Source organism: Saccopteryx bilineata, chromosome 2 (genome assembly GCF_036850765.1).
Source record: "Saccopteryx bilineata isolate mSacBil1 chromosome 2, mSacBil1_pri_phased_curated, whole genome shotgun sequence".
In the NCBI taxonomy this organism is placed as follows: domain Eukaryota; kingdom Metazoa; phylum Chordata; class Mammalia; order Chiroptera; family Emballonuridae; genus Saccopteryx; species Saccopteryx bilineata.
The window spans coordinates 382,960,956-382,976,122 of record NC_089491.1 but is presented as its reverse complement, the minus strand read 5'-3'; positions in this window follow the sequence as shown (position 1 = coordinate 382,976,122).

Below are 15,167 nucleotides of genomic sequence, written 5' to 3'. Positions count from 1 at the left end.
CAAACTTTTTTTTTAAATACTTGGCCTCAGAAATTACTCATTGCTTACTTCTGGCTTTATCCCTTTTTTCCCACATGCACATGAAATACCTTTCCATTGTTATCCCCGTCATAGTGTGAAAAGTCTATATTCTTAATAACATTCTCTTTTTCCATCTATTTAGGGTGGCAGGCTACCTTTTCTCTTTTCTTGAGATAGAATTGTCATAAGACAATGGGTACATTTAAATGGGACATGATTCTTCCCATTTTATTGCCAGGATCATAAAACTTCCAATGAATTCTTCAGCTTTGATTCATCTTCCGAATGTAGATGGCGTGCTTTTATTCACATCGCTTCTCCCACCGCGTTGGAGGGCTCTGTAGTGTCTTCTACCACATATTAGTGCAAAGGCTCCCAGACCCCAAGTCGTTGTAACTCTGTATCTATTAAATATATTCATTGTTCCTCTTTATAAGCAGCCTGGTATGTTGCACTAAAATTACATTCAATATCTCTTCTCTCAGTGACTTTTCTCTCATAACATGTTGACTGACAGAGTCTTCCTTGAAGTTGGACTTCTATCCAACTTCATGTAATTTTAATAGGCATTTTTGTGCTTATTCTGAATTCTGTTCCTCACGCCCTTGCACTTGACTTATCTACCACCTCTTTGCTTTATCTGAGAGTTTAATAAGATTCAATGTTTCTTCTCTACTAAATTAATATCCTTTTCTTCTGGGTCTTGGTTCCAATTACAGTAATCCAAGACTCAGTGGGGAGGTGGGACAGTCAGGCTTGAAAAACAACAGGAGAAGAATTATCAACCATCAAGTTGCTATTGGAATCAATAAAATCCAGCCATTTCCTATCAAGATTAAAAGTTCTAAGAGATGGAGTCTGATTGGTCAAGCGTAGGTATCATGAGGTCTGAGAAAGGATCTGGGAGAAGCCAGGGATCCTTTTAGCTCCCATACAGGAAAGGAAGGGAATGACCCCTGCACTAGCCATCCCAGTAAAATCATACACAAGAGGAATGGGTCATTTTCCCAACAGTAAACTGAAGTATTGTCAAGAAGGGGAATGAACAGGAAGGGGATTATTTCTATTGAACCAGAATTGTAGGAAGCATGTATGGACATTTAGACTCCTGTCTTCTCTTTCCTTTCAAATCAGGATAGATGCTCTCCAGTCAGTTAGGCAGGCATTACTAGCTCAGTTCTCAGTTCTTTTAATTCCCCTCTCTTGGATGCTTGATACTGGATACCGTGCACCTGCTGGTACATTGGAAAGAACAGAGATTTGTGACCCGATTACGGTTGTGTAAGCCTTCTGTGCCTCATTTTTATCACCCATAAAATCAGGACACGCTTTGTATGTTTCTGTGAAGATCGTGAGTGGTAAGATACAGTGCTCGACACACAGTAGTCATCTGATGAAATCTCGGTGGCCCCACCCTGCCTCTCGTTCCTATCATCTCCTGGGTGATTTTCACATTTATCAAGGCAGAAAGCCCCGCCAGGGCCTTGTTTTTCTGCAGCAGAAATGTTTTCCATTCTTATGCTTTCTACGCAGATTACTTCCTTGGCGTGCCTCTGGCTGTCAGTCCTACTAGCTAAAATGTCTCTGTCCCTAATGGAAACAACCCGGCAGGTGTATCCTCTCCTTGTCAGCAGGCTGCTGCTCGTGTATTTTTCAGTCCAAATTTCAAATCCATCTGCTAAATTTACCATGAGCACGCCTCACGTTACCTCTCTGAGTGACGTGTGGTCTTTCAGGAAGGCACGGAATGCTGTCAGAGCTGCTGCCCGCTTTTCTTCTGCGATGGGCTCCAACTTCAGTCTAGTTTCTCCCTGTGGGGGCTCTCTAGCCAATTCCTTCCCTAGGGACTGGATTTACTAAAAATATGGCTTATATTCTTCTGAAACCAGCTCATCATCAGAGTCAGTACCATGCGTTCATTCTGTAGCCAGGCAACAGAGCAGGAGAGACCTTGGTTATTAAACCCTTATACTTATAAATGGATTTTCGCGGCTATTCACGGCCAGGAGCACTTCGGTTCTTACAGACGGGAGTAGCAGTATATAGCTCCTGGCCTCCCGTAGGCTTCTCTAGTTAGGGATGAGAGACATACCCAAACATGTCGATTACTCCACAGCCTCATGACTAGGAACACAGGGCTGATGTGAGACAGAGCCAGGAGGTATCAACGGATCATGAGTACGAGTGAAGTGAACCGGACAGAGGGGGCGTGGGGGAGGGTGATTGACGCTGAGGGATGGCTGTGTGCAAAACCAGTGTTTAGAGAGCAGAGCACAGTTAGGGAATTACCAGGAAGTCGGTGGGTCCTGAGTACAGGGGTTACGGGGCTGGGTGAGGGAGGTGATCTTGACACAGTAGGGCAAGGGTCAGGAAACCGAGGCCTGCGGGAGGGCCGCCTGTTTTTCTAAGCAATGTGTCATTGGAACGCAGCCATCCCCATTCATTGACGTAGTGCCTGTGGCTGTCTTCCTGAGACATGGCAGAGCTGACTAGTTGCCACAGAGACCATGTAGCCGGCAGAGCAGAAAATATTTACTACCTGGGCTTTCGTAGAAAAGTTTGCCAACCCCCGCCACAGAGATATGAAAAGGTCAGAGCACGGTGACCTTGGGAAGCCACCGTGAAGAATCCAGGCTTTCTCCTGAGGACCGATGGGAGACGGACTGTGAGCAAGGGAAGGCCGTGTTCATCAGGTCTCTGTTTCAGGAAAATCACTTTGGCTGCAAACGCAGAAGGAACTGGAGGGGCGAGTCTGAAGGGAAGGGCACCCGCTAGAAACTTGTTGTGATAATCTAGACAGGCTTGTGAAGGTTGCGGCCTGGATGAATGTGTGCCCAAAACTGTGACAGAAGATACTTAAGGAACCCAATAGTAGTAGCATTCTCTTTTCTTAGGTTTTTCCTTCTGCGACCTCTCCTCTTCTTTTGTTTCTCTTTTCCCATCTCTTTCTCTCTCCTCCTCCACAATCTGTCTTATCCTTTCTTGGAACATTTCATCCACATTTGACATGATGCTCCTTGTCAAAGTCAAACAAGCAAAAACTTCAGGTACCGGTGTGTCTGAACGTCCACAGTTGGGCTGTAACTCTTGGGCTTAACTTTTTCCAAATCTAAGCATCCTTCTTCTCCTCCTCATCTAACCCTGTCCACTTGATCCACTGTAACAGTCCCTGGAATCTCTCAATATTGCATCCAAAGCACCACATGGTTGCTCCCCCAGCATGCACCATTCATCATATTCAAACTTTCGAAGTTCGAAAGACTGTCTTCATTATCCTAGTTTTTGTGTACCATGCGACTGAAGTTGCGGCAGGCTAAACTACTTGCCCGAAGCCGCAGCAAAGAAGTAGGAAGCCAGGTTTCCCAGTTCCTCACCTTGTGCTCTTTCTGGTTCACGGACATCTAACAAGCTGTAAATCCTTGCCCCAAATTAGGGAGGGAAAAGAACAATGACTATTTCAACTCTGTGATCCCATCCAATTCGATCACTTGAAGGCAGTTTGTAAATGGCCACATAGCTGTCCCAGTGACTTGACTATAAATAGTTTCCTTAAGAAATGCTACCGACCTGATCAGTTGCTTTCTGATGCTGACATCCAACTGGTCATGTCAGAAACCGGCCCCAAAACAATTATGAAATAAAGAAGAGGTTAATACTCAGGATGGAAAGAAAGAGAAAAAGTAGAGGTGAGAGCTTAGCCTTGAAATATCAACGTGTTAGGGATTTTATGACTTCCATTCGATTTTGGTTTCGTCTCATTGTGCTTTTTAATTATCCACGCTTCCCAGATAAATTATCCACCTCAAGAAATGGTCTCATAACCTTTTCGCAACCCACAAAAAAGTCACATGTTTATCACCATCATTTTACAGCTACTTTGATCATTGTACCGTTGCTACAAAAGAATCACATGTGATATACTGAAGCCAGAGGCTGTTATTTTTTAACACTGAGTTTGAAAAAAAAGTGGGTGTTGTTGAAAAGCTTTATCCCTTCTAGCCAGTCCCACACGAATGGTCTCAGATGGACAACCACCAATTCTAGAAAGTGTCAGGTAGTCAAAGGCCCAGTCACTGCAAGCAGGCACCTTAGGGACGTCCCCTAGGCGTGGTCATTTCAAGTGCCCTGTTCAATATGACAGCCACTCGTTGCATTTGACTATTCAATTTAAATTACTTAAAATTAAATAAAATTTAAAATTTCAAAAGACAAGAGATAAGTGATGGGGAGGATGTGGATAAAAAGGAACTTTTGTGCACTGTTAGTGGGAATGTAAGTTGGTGCAACCACCATGAAAGACAGTAGGGAGGTTCCTCCAAAAAATTAAAAATAGGACCACTACATGACCCAGCAACTTTTCTTCTGGCTACATATCTGAAGGAAATAAAATTACTAACTCAAAGAGATATCTGCACCCCAATAGTCACTGAAGAATTATTCACAATAGTCAAGACATGGAAACAACGTGTTTATCAACAGATAAATTGATAAAGAAATTGAGATACACACACACACACACACTCTAAAATATTATCTGGTCTTAAAGAAAGAAGGAAATCTAGCCTGCTCTGTGGTGGCGCAGTGGATAGAGCATTGACCCAGACTGCTAAGGTCGCTGGTTCGAAGCCCTGGGCCTGCCCAGTCAAAGCACATAGAAGCAATCAATGAACAACCACAGTGAAGTAGCTATGAGTTGATACTTCCCGCTCCCCCACAACCTCCCTCTCTGCCCTCTGTAAAATCAATAAATAAAATCCTTTTTAAAAAAGAAGAAGAAGGAAATTCTACCATTTGCGACAACATGGTTGGACCTTGAGGGCATTACAGTAAGTGAACTAAGTCAGAGAAAAACAAATACGGTATGATCTCACTTATATCTGGAATCTAAAATCAAATAAACTCATAAAAACAGAAAACAGATGGTCACCAGAGGTGGAGGTGAGGGGCGGGGGAAATGGGGAGATGTGGTCAAAGGGAGAAGTGTCCAGTTATATGAAAAATAAGTCCTGGGAGTGTAATGTACAACATGGTGACTGTAGGTAACTACCTGTAGTGCCTATTTGAAAGGTGTTAAGAGAATAAATCCTAAAAGGTCCCATCACAAGAAAAGATATTTTGTAACTATGTCAGGTGATGTATGTTCATTAAATTTATTGTGCTAATCATTTTGCAGTATATATGAACATCAAATCATTATGTTATATACCTAAAACTAACACAATGTTATATGTCAGTTTTTTCTCAAAAACCATGGTAAACATTAAATTTAATTAATTTATACCTACATAAGTTCATGATTTTTGTAACAAAAACAAAACAAAACAAAACAAAAAACATTCCATTCCTTAGTTACACTGGCAAGATTGCAAGTCCTCAACGCTCACCGCAGCCAGCAGCGACTGCACTGAAAGGCGCAGCTACAGATCGTTTCCGTTGGTGCAGAAAGTTCTGCTGGACCCTGTGGTGAGAGGAAGGCAGGATAGAGAAATGAAATGAACAGTTTGTTCAGGGAGAGAAACATTTATCAGGCTTGGTCACAGCATGAAGAATGAAGCAAGTCAACGTGGCCTCACGGTGAGGAAGAGAAATGAACTCTAGTTTCCAACTGTTAGAAGCTGTGTGGTTTAAAAATTTGCTCAAGCTCATTCTTCCATGTTTTTCTTCCCGATAGAGTATGGGTACTGATCAATGTTACTTTTCCATAAGCTTGTCTGCAGGATTAATGAGACTTTGCCTGCAAAGGGCTTAGCATGATATTCAGCAAAAAGTATGTGCTTGAGAAATAAGAGTGATTGCTTTGAGGGTGAGCTGTTTCATCATATGACTGCTGTCCACTGAGATCTTTTCATCTAGTAGTCTGGACTTCTGAGTTGAGGAGAGGCCCTAAGGGCCCCAAGTAATCTTGAAATTTTTATAAAATGGGCTGATTTAAGGGACAGAGGTGAAGAGAACCTAACAGTCGGTGAGCACAGGATCAGAAAGGGTTTCAGTCAGTTACAAGCAACAGAAAACCCAACTAACCTGTGACTTCAACCGGGAAGAGGTTCATTTGTTAAGGACGTTATCACTGACCAAGGCTCCCTCTAGTTTTCCGCGCTGCCGTCTCCTGTGTGTGGCTGTCATCCCTACAGGCACAATAGGTCAACAGCTGTTCTTCCATATTCATGGAAAAATAAAATGGGCGCCGCCTTTGGATTATGAAAGGGTGCTTCCACACGCCCCTTCTCTGACATCTCACAGAGCAGAAAAGCTCTGTGCCAACCTTGGCAGTAAGAAAAGAAGGAGGAGAGATGTTTGTTTCTTTGCTTTAGAGGGAACCACATGACATTGCCATTATTTGCGTTAATAGACCAAGAGGCCATTTTATCTGGGGCAACCTTAGAAGTGGACAAAATTGAGGTTTGGTAGCAAGATGAGAGGGGGAGGGTAGACATTGGGCAGGCAGCTAAGCTAGTCAGCTCCCAGCTCCCGCCTCACACCAGGCACCAATGAGTGTTGCAGCCCCTGAAGGTTATTGTTACATGGTGTCTAGGAGAACACACTAAAAGTTACTCAGCGGACAGATGTAGAAGAACCAGAGCGAGAAGCTAGACAAAAGAAGCTAGACGTTTTGTCTCAAAGTCCATGTGCACTCCACCATTTTCTCAAGGAAAGAAGCCACAATGAGAAAGCTGCTTTCTAAACAACATGCGGTTAAAAGAAAACAAAAGGTTTGACCACAACAAAGTATGTGTTGCACAATGCTGTTTAAATCAACCACAGATGTGTGGCTCTTTCATCAGGGGTAGCACTCACTGCAGGGTGAAATGCGATTGTCCTTTAGTGAACGGGATCTCCATCGGCTCATGTTGTTAGAATTTAATTCAATTGCCATGCTTGCCTCCTTCCCTTGAGGGGGGTGATGATCTGATTTGATGTTGAAAGAGCTAGGCAAAAGAAAATTATTTAAAGACAATATTAGAAAAGAAGGTGGCGTCAGATGTTTTGTTTTTGTTTGCTTTGCCTTTGGTGGCAGGGTGGGGATAGTTTTCTTTTTAAGGAAGAAACTTGGAAGTTAAAGAAAACAAATCCGCAGAATTAAAAATGCCTGTCTAAAAAATATAAAACCACTCCATCTGGGTGTTTGAATTCCACGGTTCCCCTCCCATAAGCCATATTTTTTCACGCCTGTGGTTTCATACTTTGTTGATAATGTTCCAGTTTTTTCTCTAGCTCTTTTTTTTGAGTTCCCACCCTTGTATCCAGCTATCTAGTGAATATCACACTTGAATGTCCCATAAGACACCTCAATATCAACATCTCCAAAACAGGCTTCATGCTCTCTCTCCAAAACAGAGCATCTTACTCCTCTTTTAAGTACATGTCCTCCTAGTAAATGATGACACAATCACCAGGTCCTCAAACCCAAAGCCCTTCTTGACTTTTTTTCATTCCTTCATTCCTTTCCTCTCCAGTCAATCCCAGAAACCTGTCAATACCACTCCCTAACATCTAAGCACAGATGTGAACTCTGAAGATACAACTCCAACCCTCATTTCAGAAATGAGGACTAGATGTAGCAAGGTGGGAATTGCTGGACACAGGGTGGATCAGCCATGGAAATATTTAAGCTCCCTGGGCACTGAATACAGATGGCGGGGAGGTGGATGAAGAGAAGGCCTGTGACCACACCAGAGAGATGCCGACGTTCAGTAAGCAAGCAGAGAAGGAATAGCTGGGAAAGGAGATTGGAGAAAAACAACCAGTACAATAAGAGAGTGTGGTATCACAGAGGCCAAGGGGAGGTTTCCAAGAAGGAGGGAGCGAGCACCTGAGTCGAAGATGACCGAGGACTGACGAGAGGGGGAATGAGATATGAAGACCGACACCCGACCATGGGACTGGTCGACACAGGGAATTCTGTGACTTGGATGAACTCAAGTCAGTGGAGTCATAGGGACCAAGTGGGCTATAAAGGTAATGATGAAGCAGAAAAGACCATGTACAACAGAGATAAATAACTGAATCGTTTTGCTGTGAAGTGGAAGAATAAAATGGAATAATGATCGAAGACTGGTGTGAATGGGGAAAGATGTTTTCATTCTGTTTTAAGACGGGAGGCACCACAAAACGTACACTGACGGGAAAAGTACACAAGAGAGCAAAAGACTGATGAAGCAGGGTGTGGGGCACATGGAAATTCTTTCCAATATTTCTCTAGCTCTAACACCATTCTAAAATAAAAGTTTTACTTGGAGGTGGGGGGGAGGGGTGGGGGATGAAGCAGAAGAAAGAAAACTTTCAAGAGCAAAACCTTTACGTAGGGGCTGGTCTCCAAAGCCTGCGTGAAGGAGGGGAGAGTTGGCTATTAGTGCATACTGTTTACTTATTCGTAGTAACCGAATGAATTTTCTTCCATTTTAGAGTTTAGAAAACTTACATACATTCACTCACTTTTATTAAAACCTTGGGAGGAAGCTGTTGTGATGCATATTTGATAAGAATAGAAAACTGAGGCCAGAAAGTCAGAGCTCTGGTTGACAACAACATTCCCCATCAACCAGAGGGATTCGGAGAGCAAAGCCCAGTTTTTCCACATCTGTTTGCTTAGAATGTGTTTGAACATGTTGGCTCTGTTGGGTTTTACCCACATGAGGCAGTCTACCAATGTTTAGTTGGGTCTGTGTTTCCTCTGCTCCACAATAAAAGGAAAACACATTTAGGTGTCCTTTGAATCTAGAATGCTCTGATATTAAATGTTGTTGAGTGTTAAGAGGGAGGAAGGTTGGGAGTGTCAGCCATAAATACAAACATGTGGATAGCAGAGAGCGGGATCTGAGCTCTCCATCACGTATCTGTCCCTGACATGCTGCTTGGAGGGTCTGTTCACAGCAACACGCCCTGTGTTGAAATCTTCCACATTACTCCATGAAGTGCTGACGTCATCATCTTTGCTCTCCTGCATGTGTTCAGTAATGATGAATAAAGATGCAATAATGCTGAGTCAGCCTGTGTTGCCTCTTCCCAGGGAACCTCCTGGGAAATAAATCAAAACTCCATGTCCACAGATGAGAGATCATTCTGAGAGCCACTCACAAGTCCCCATAGTTATTCCATTCTATTTTTTTTTCAGATCCTTAACCAGTTTCTAGTCTTACTTCGAACCTGGAAATCTAAGAAATTTGGGAGCATCCCCCAGATGACAACTGTGTTTCTAAAACATTTTAGGTTTATAATTCTCAGGTAGCAAAATTCTTTTATCAATTCAATTCACTTAGCATGCGCTGAGAGCCTGCTACCCTCTAAGGCCTCATGCTGGACATTGGGGATAGAAAGTTGGATGAGATATAGTCACATCTTATTTGAAGTCTCAGCCTAACTTGAAGATTCACTGTTGTATATAGAAACACCAGGACTATCATGCCTAATGGTCTCAGCCAAGGTACCATGATGCTCCATTCAATATTTCCTATGTTTCTCATTCTTTTATTTGCCAGCATTCCTCAAGATATACCTTGCCCCAAGACTTCTGATCAAGTGTGGCCAATGGAGAGGACAGACAGCAAGAGATGAGAGGTTGGGTGGAACGCGGGGGGGGGGGGGGGCCTCAGGATATTCATTCCCATGGCTCCCTATTTGCAGTCACTGTGTGACTGTTGGTTGACAACATCTTTCAACTGCCAGCTCTCTGCCCGAGGTCTAGATGACCACTCCCTTCCTCTGCCCCTATGGGCCTAGGCTGAGTGGCACCCCTGCATTACTAACTCCGAGTATTCTACCATTCATTCCTCATGAATGACTTGCTATGATTGCCTACGACCTTGTAGATGGTTCTTTTAGTCAACTCTCAGTGACCTATGACGAACACCACTTATGTTTGTCATAAACCAAGTTCCTCTTTATTACATGCTGAGGCCCCTTAAGGATGATTCAAGATGAGCGTGAGAGCCAGAGCAAGGAAGTCGGGAGGTCCCACGCTCCACCTCTGGCTTCGCCATCTACTGCTCAGCCAAGTTGCTTACCTCATTTAAACTTTACTTTCCTCATTTGTAAAGTGGGGATGAAAAACATCTCATTGATTTCTATTAAATGATTAATGTACACAAAGCATTATATAATTCCTGGGATAGTAATTTCTGAACATGTATTAATTTCCTTTACATAGGGTCTTACAAGAGGCTTTGTGTCCCTCTGCAGGATTCCTGAGAGGCTAAGAGGTAGTGGTACTTCTATAGAGAGCCTTTCTTGCTACTTCCGGCTGAAATTGACCTCCCATCCTGCTGAAATTGCAGGGCTCTTGGTTGGCATTCTCATGGCATGGTTCATATTTTACCTTATAATATTGAACATAATGTTCAATGCCTTATAGTCCCAAATATTGACTATCACATAATAGGGCTGTTGTAAACTTTCTTTTCCTTGAAAACAGAAGCACATGACATTTTTATTTTATTTTTTAAAGTACTTTGGTATTTAATGTTGTTTATGTTTTAATATGGATTCATAAATAATATAGATACAAATAGATAATATATCTCTAATATATATTTAGAAAAAGAAGACTCTCCCTTTGCAAAATTAAAGTAATAGCTTTATTGCTTATTATTATTATTATTATTATTATTATTGTATTTTTCTGAAGCTGGAAATGGGGAGAGACAGTCAGACAGACTCCCGCATGCGCCCTACCGGGATCCACCCGGCATGCCCACCAGGGGCGACGCTCTGCCCATCAGGAGGCAATGCTCTGCCCCTCCAGGGCGTCGCTCTGTCACGACCAGAGCCACTCTAGCGCCTGGGGCAGAGGCCAAGGAGCCATCCCCAGCGCCCGGGCCATCTTTGCTCCAATGGAGCCTCGGCTGCAGGAGGAGAAGAGAGAGACAGAGAGGAAGGAGAGGGGGAGGGGTGGAGAAGCAGATAGGCGCTTCTCCTGTGTGCCCTGGCCGGGAATCCAACCCTGGACCTCTGCAGGCCTGGCGGATGCTCTACCACTGAGCCAACCGACCAGGGCCCTATTGCTTATTATTATAAAAATAAAGCACATTGCAATAAAAAATGAAAGCAACATAAAGCAGAAAGGAATATAAATATCACCAAAACAGGAACCTCATTACACAAAATGACCACGATTAGCATCTGGGGGAAGGGCCGCCGCTCTAATGTGCTCTATGCTTCTGCAGAGTCAGACACACACTCATGCAATTTCCTACAAGCAGAGCTTAACCATTATACCATTCTGCCTGGTCCTGTAACTTCAATTGCTTTGAATTAGTCTATAAACACATGGCAATTATTTCAACTAAGTCAAATCTCTGCCTTTTTTGTGATGCTTTATTGTTTGAGAGAAAGAAGAGATGCTTTTATCTCACCTTGTTAATGGGGTCACCCCCAAATTACTTCCAGCACTCTCTCACTAAAGCAATGCAGTTTCCTTGTCAATCTGGAGCTCATGGAAGGTGCCATAGTATATCTACGGCTGGTGTTACAAGATAATTGAATGGCTGGTGTCCCTGCTGCGTAATGTTTCACTCTGTATCACCTGCCCTCATCCCCAGTAAGCGGCATGCCAGGGCCTCAGAGGTTAAGGGTGCCGACCTGACAGGGCCAGAGGACCCACAAAGCTCACCCCTCAATTCCATTTGTCATTTCCTCTGCCTCGTCTGCCTCCTCTTCTGTATGCCTGCAGCGTCCCCGGCTCTCTGCCACACCACACTCAGATCTGACATTCTGTCATTTCTCCTTTCCCACAAGAAACCCAATCATAAGATTGGTGTGCCGTTTGACAGCTCAGGCAAAACGTGAGCCTGTCACAGAAGAGTGGTCACACTGCTTGCCCGTCATTCTTTGCCCACTCTTTGCCTCTTCCCTGCTGTGCTGCCTCCCGCCTGCCTCCCAGGCTCCCAACGCCTGACTGCCCCACCCACTCGCGGCAGCCCCCGGGAGGTGTGTCCAAAGCTCCCTCTCCTGACATCACTCCATCGCTTCTCCCGCCAGGTCAACTCACCTTCCCCACGCAGGAATGGCAGTTGACCATGTGATCTCTGTCCTGTTAGAAGTTGTCCACCTTTTTTTTTTCATTTTTCTGAAGCTGGAAATGGGGAGGCAGTCAGACAGACTCCCGCATGCGCCGGACCGGGATCCACCGGGCATGCCCACCAAGGGGCGATGCTCTGCCCATCTGGGGCATTGCTCTGTTGCAACCAGAGCCATTCTAGTGCCTGAGGCAGAGGCCACAGAGCCATCCTCAGTGCCTGGGCCAACTTTGCTCCAATAGAGCCTCAGCTGGGGTAGGGGAAGAGAGAGACAGAGAGGAAGGAGAGGGGGAGGGGTGGAGAAGCAGATGGGTGCTTCTCCTGTGTGCCCTGGCCGGGAATCGAATCCCAGACTCCTGCACACCAGGCCGATGCTCTACCACTGAGCCAACCGGCCAGGACCAAAGTTGTCCACCTTTTAAAGGAGTCCCATTAGAGTTCTCTTGCCATATCTACAAGATGATCTTGAAGTTTATGGAAGCCTTCTAAGGGTGTTTTCCTTCACCCTCGATGCATTTGCTTCCTCCTTGGTCAGCTGGGTCTGCCGTCTACTTTTACCGCCTTCTTCATAGATGCCCTTGGCCAGCCGTGCCACCTGTGCAGGTCACTCGGGCCCGTGCACGTCTACCTCGGGGGTGCTGCCGCCTCTCCTCTGTTATGACTGAAGCCGTGCTATTTGGTCACCCTCTTTAACCCTTTCCTCTCCTGATCTGTCTTCACACAAATTGCTGCACCCGATGCTGAGGTCCCACTCACCACCATTCCCCGGGCTTCTGTGCCAGACCACAGAGAGAAGCACGCTCATTCCTGACTCAGCCCAAGCCATGGAAGCAAAGAAGAAACGATCGTTCCTGTTTCATAGATGAGAAAACAAACCTATGACTAATTATATCAGCAAATTAATAACAGATTCGGGGCTCAGAAAACCCAGATCTCCCTTCCTGTCTTATCTCCTTCACTTTGTCCCCTTTTCTTTGTGCTTTCCTTCGAACAAATATTCCTTGGACTGAACTCTGAACCAGGTACTGGGGATAAAATGGTGAGCAAAATAGACATGGCTCTGGACATAATATGATACATTTTTACAAAGACAGGTGAGTGTTTTGATGAAGAACAACAGTGTGTTTTGAGAGAGCATGACAGGAAGTCATGATTTGGTCAAAGAAATCTTCCCTGAGCTGACATCTAGAGCAGAATTTCTCCCATCTCAGCACTCCTAGCATTTGGAGTCAGGTAAGTGGGGCCAGCCCATTATTATAAGATGTTTAGCAGCATCCCTGGCCTCTTCCCTCTAAATACCAGTAGCAATGACCCCTCCGATGTGACAACCAAAAATGTCTCCAGACACTGCCTAGTGTCCCCAGGGAGCACAATGCCCTATCATACACAGTTGTGAACCACTGATCTATAAAGTATGAGTAAATTAATAGTAATGGCTTGGGAACAGTGTTTTAGGCAGAGGGAAACAGTATGTGCAAAGGCCTTAAGGCCAAGAACAGCTCACAAACTACCAACAAGGCAAGAATCTGGGGGCTGAGGGCACAGAGCAAGAGCAGAAGAGACAATATGGGGCTGAGAGTGAGTGGGGCAGGGGTTAGCTCAAGCTCACTTCCTGGGCTCTTTTTCACATACCAGGATATCAATTCTATTAAAGGAAGCTATAAAAAACACCATAATCAAACCTATAAGTTGAGAAAAGGAGTTAATGAGGTCAAAAGATGTGGAAGATACAGCAGGGAAGCCTGTAGAACAGTTCTAAATTTCTGTACTATTAGAATTTATAGAAAGTAGATCATATCTTATTTACATTTACTAGCCATTCACTATTTTTCTAGAAATCCCGTTTTGGGCATTTGTTGGCTCATACCCACCAAAATATTTTAGCCGCTAAGTCACCATATCCAGGTCAGTGAGATGTCTTTCAGTGTCAGGTTGTTCATGGAAGTCAATCACTCTATAGACTTTAATGAGACTCCATGGTAAGTGAAAACATTTCGCATTCTTGTGTCATCCCTTTTTCTTGTTTCTTGTAGCAATGAGAGACTCCCAAGAACAAGCTGCCAATATAATCATCACTGAGTCCTGTTTCAACACAATTACAAATAGTGGCCCATATGACTGCTTACATCACCCAGCTAAAGAGCATGTCCATGGGGCTTTGAAATTATTAATTTCACTGATTTTCAAAATACTATTAGGAATAATAATACTGTTGATACCAGAATCATCACTATCTTTGAATTGGTCTCTACTTCATCTGAAACCTCATGTTTCTCCATTTGTCTGCAAGTTTTTCTCACAATGTTTTGAAAGAATGGACTTCATTGCAGCCAATGTTTGTACATTGCTAAACTCTTCCAGAGTGTCTCTTAAACCTGGCATTGTGCATCATTGGCCAGTTTGAAATAAAATGGCATCTGAGTGGTCCTTGTTTAATGGATTACATTACATCAAAAGCTTATCTAATTAATATGACCCTGGTAGATATTATTTATAAATGGTTTTAGCACTCCTTCTGTGATCCAGAACAAGTTAGTAAGGTAAAGAGAAAATAGTCTTTGGGGATGAACTATCTGGACATCTTCCCCACTTCTCTCCCCTCTGGGCAATAGAGTTCTTTTTCAATGTTTTATTTTGTTGGCTCAAAAGTAAACAACATTAAGCTTCTTACCTCTTGAATCTGTTCCAGATATTAGATCTTACTTGAAATAAAGAAACTATTCTTTTTCAACAGAATAACGGTTGGTTTATTCTGTTTTGAGTTTAAAAAATAATAATATACACTCTTTTATTTCCAATAGTCAGGGACTATATACGCTTCATTTAATTTTTAAATTCTGAACTAGAATATAAATCCTTCTAAACCCAAGTGAGATGGGTTTCAGAAGAACTTTCAGATTTAGGATAAAAAATACTGGGCTTTCCATAACCAGCCAACGCTGGATTCTCTCTTGTCAATTTTCAATAGTTAACATTATATGGAAGCTTGCTCTCAGCTACAGAGACCACGAGGCTAGCGCAGCACAAAGGTGTCTGAGGTGAAAATTTTGGATCGATGGTTTCAAGCTAGCTCTCAGTGAGCCACAAATTGAAATACCCACACCACCATAATCTAATCAACCTGCATGCTCAGTC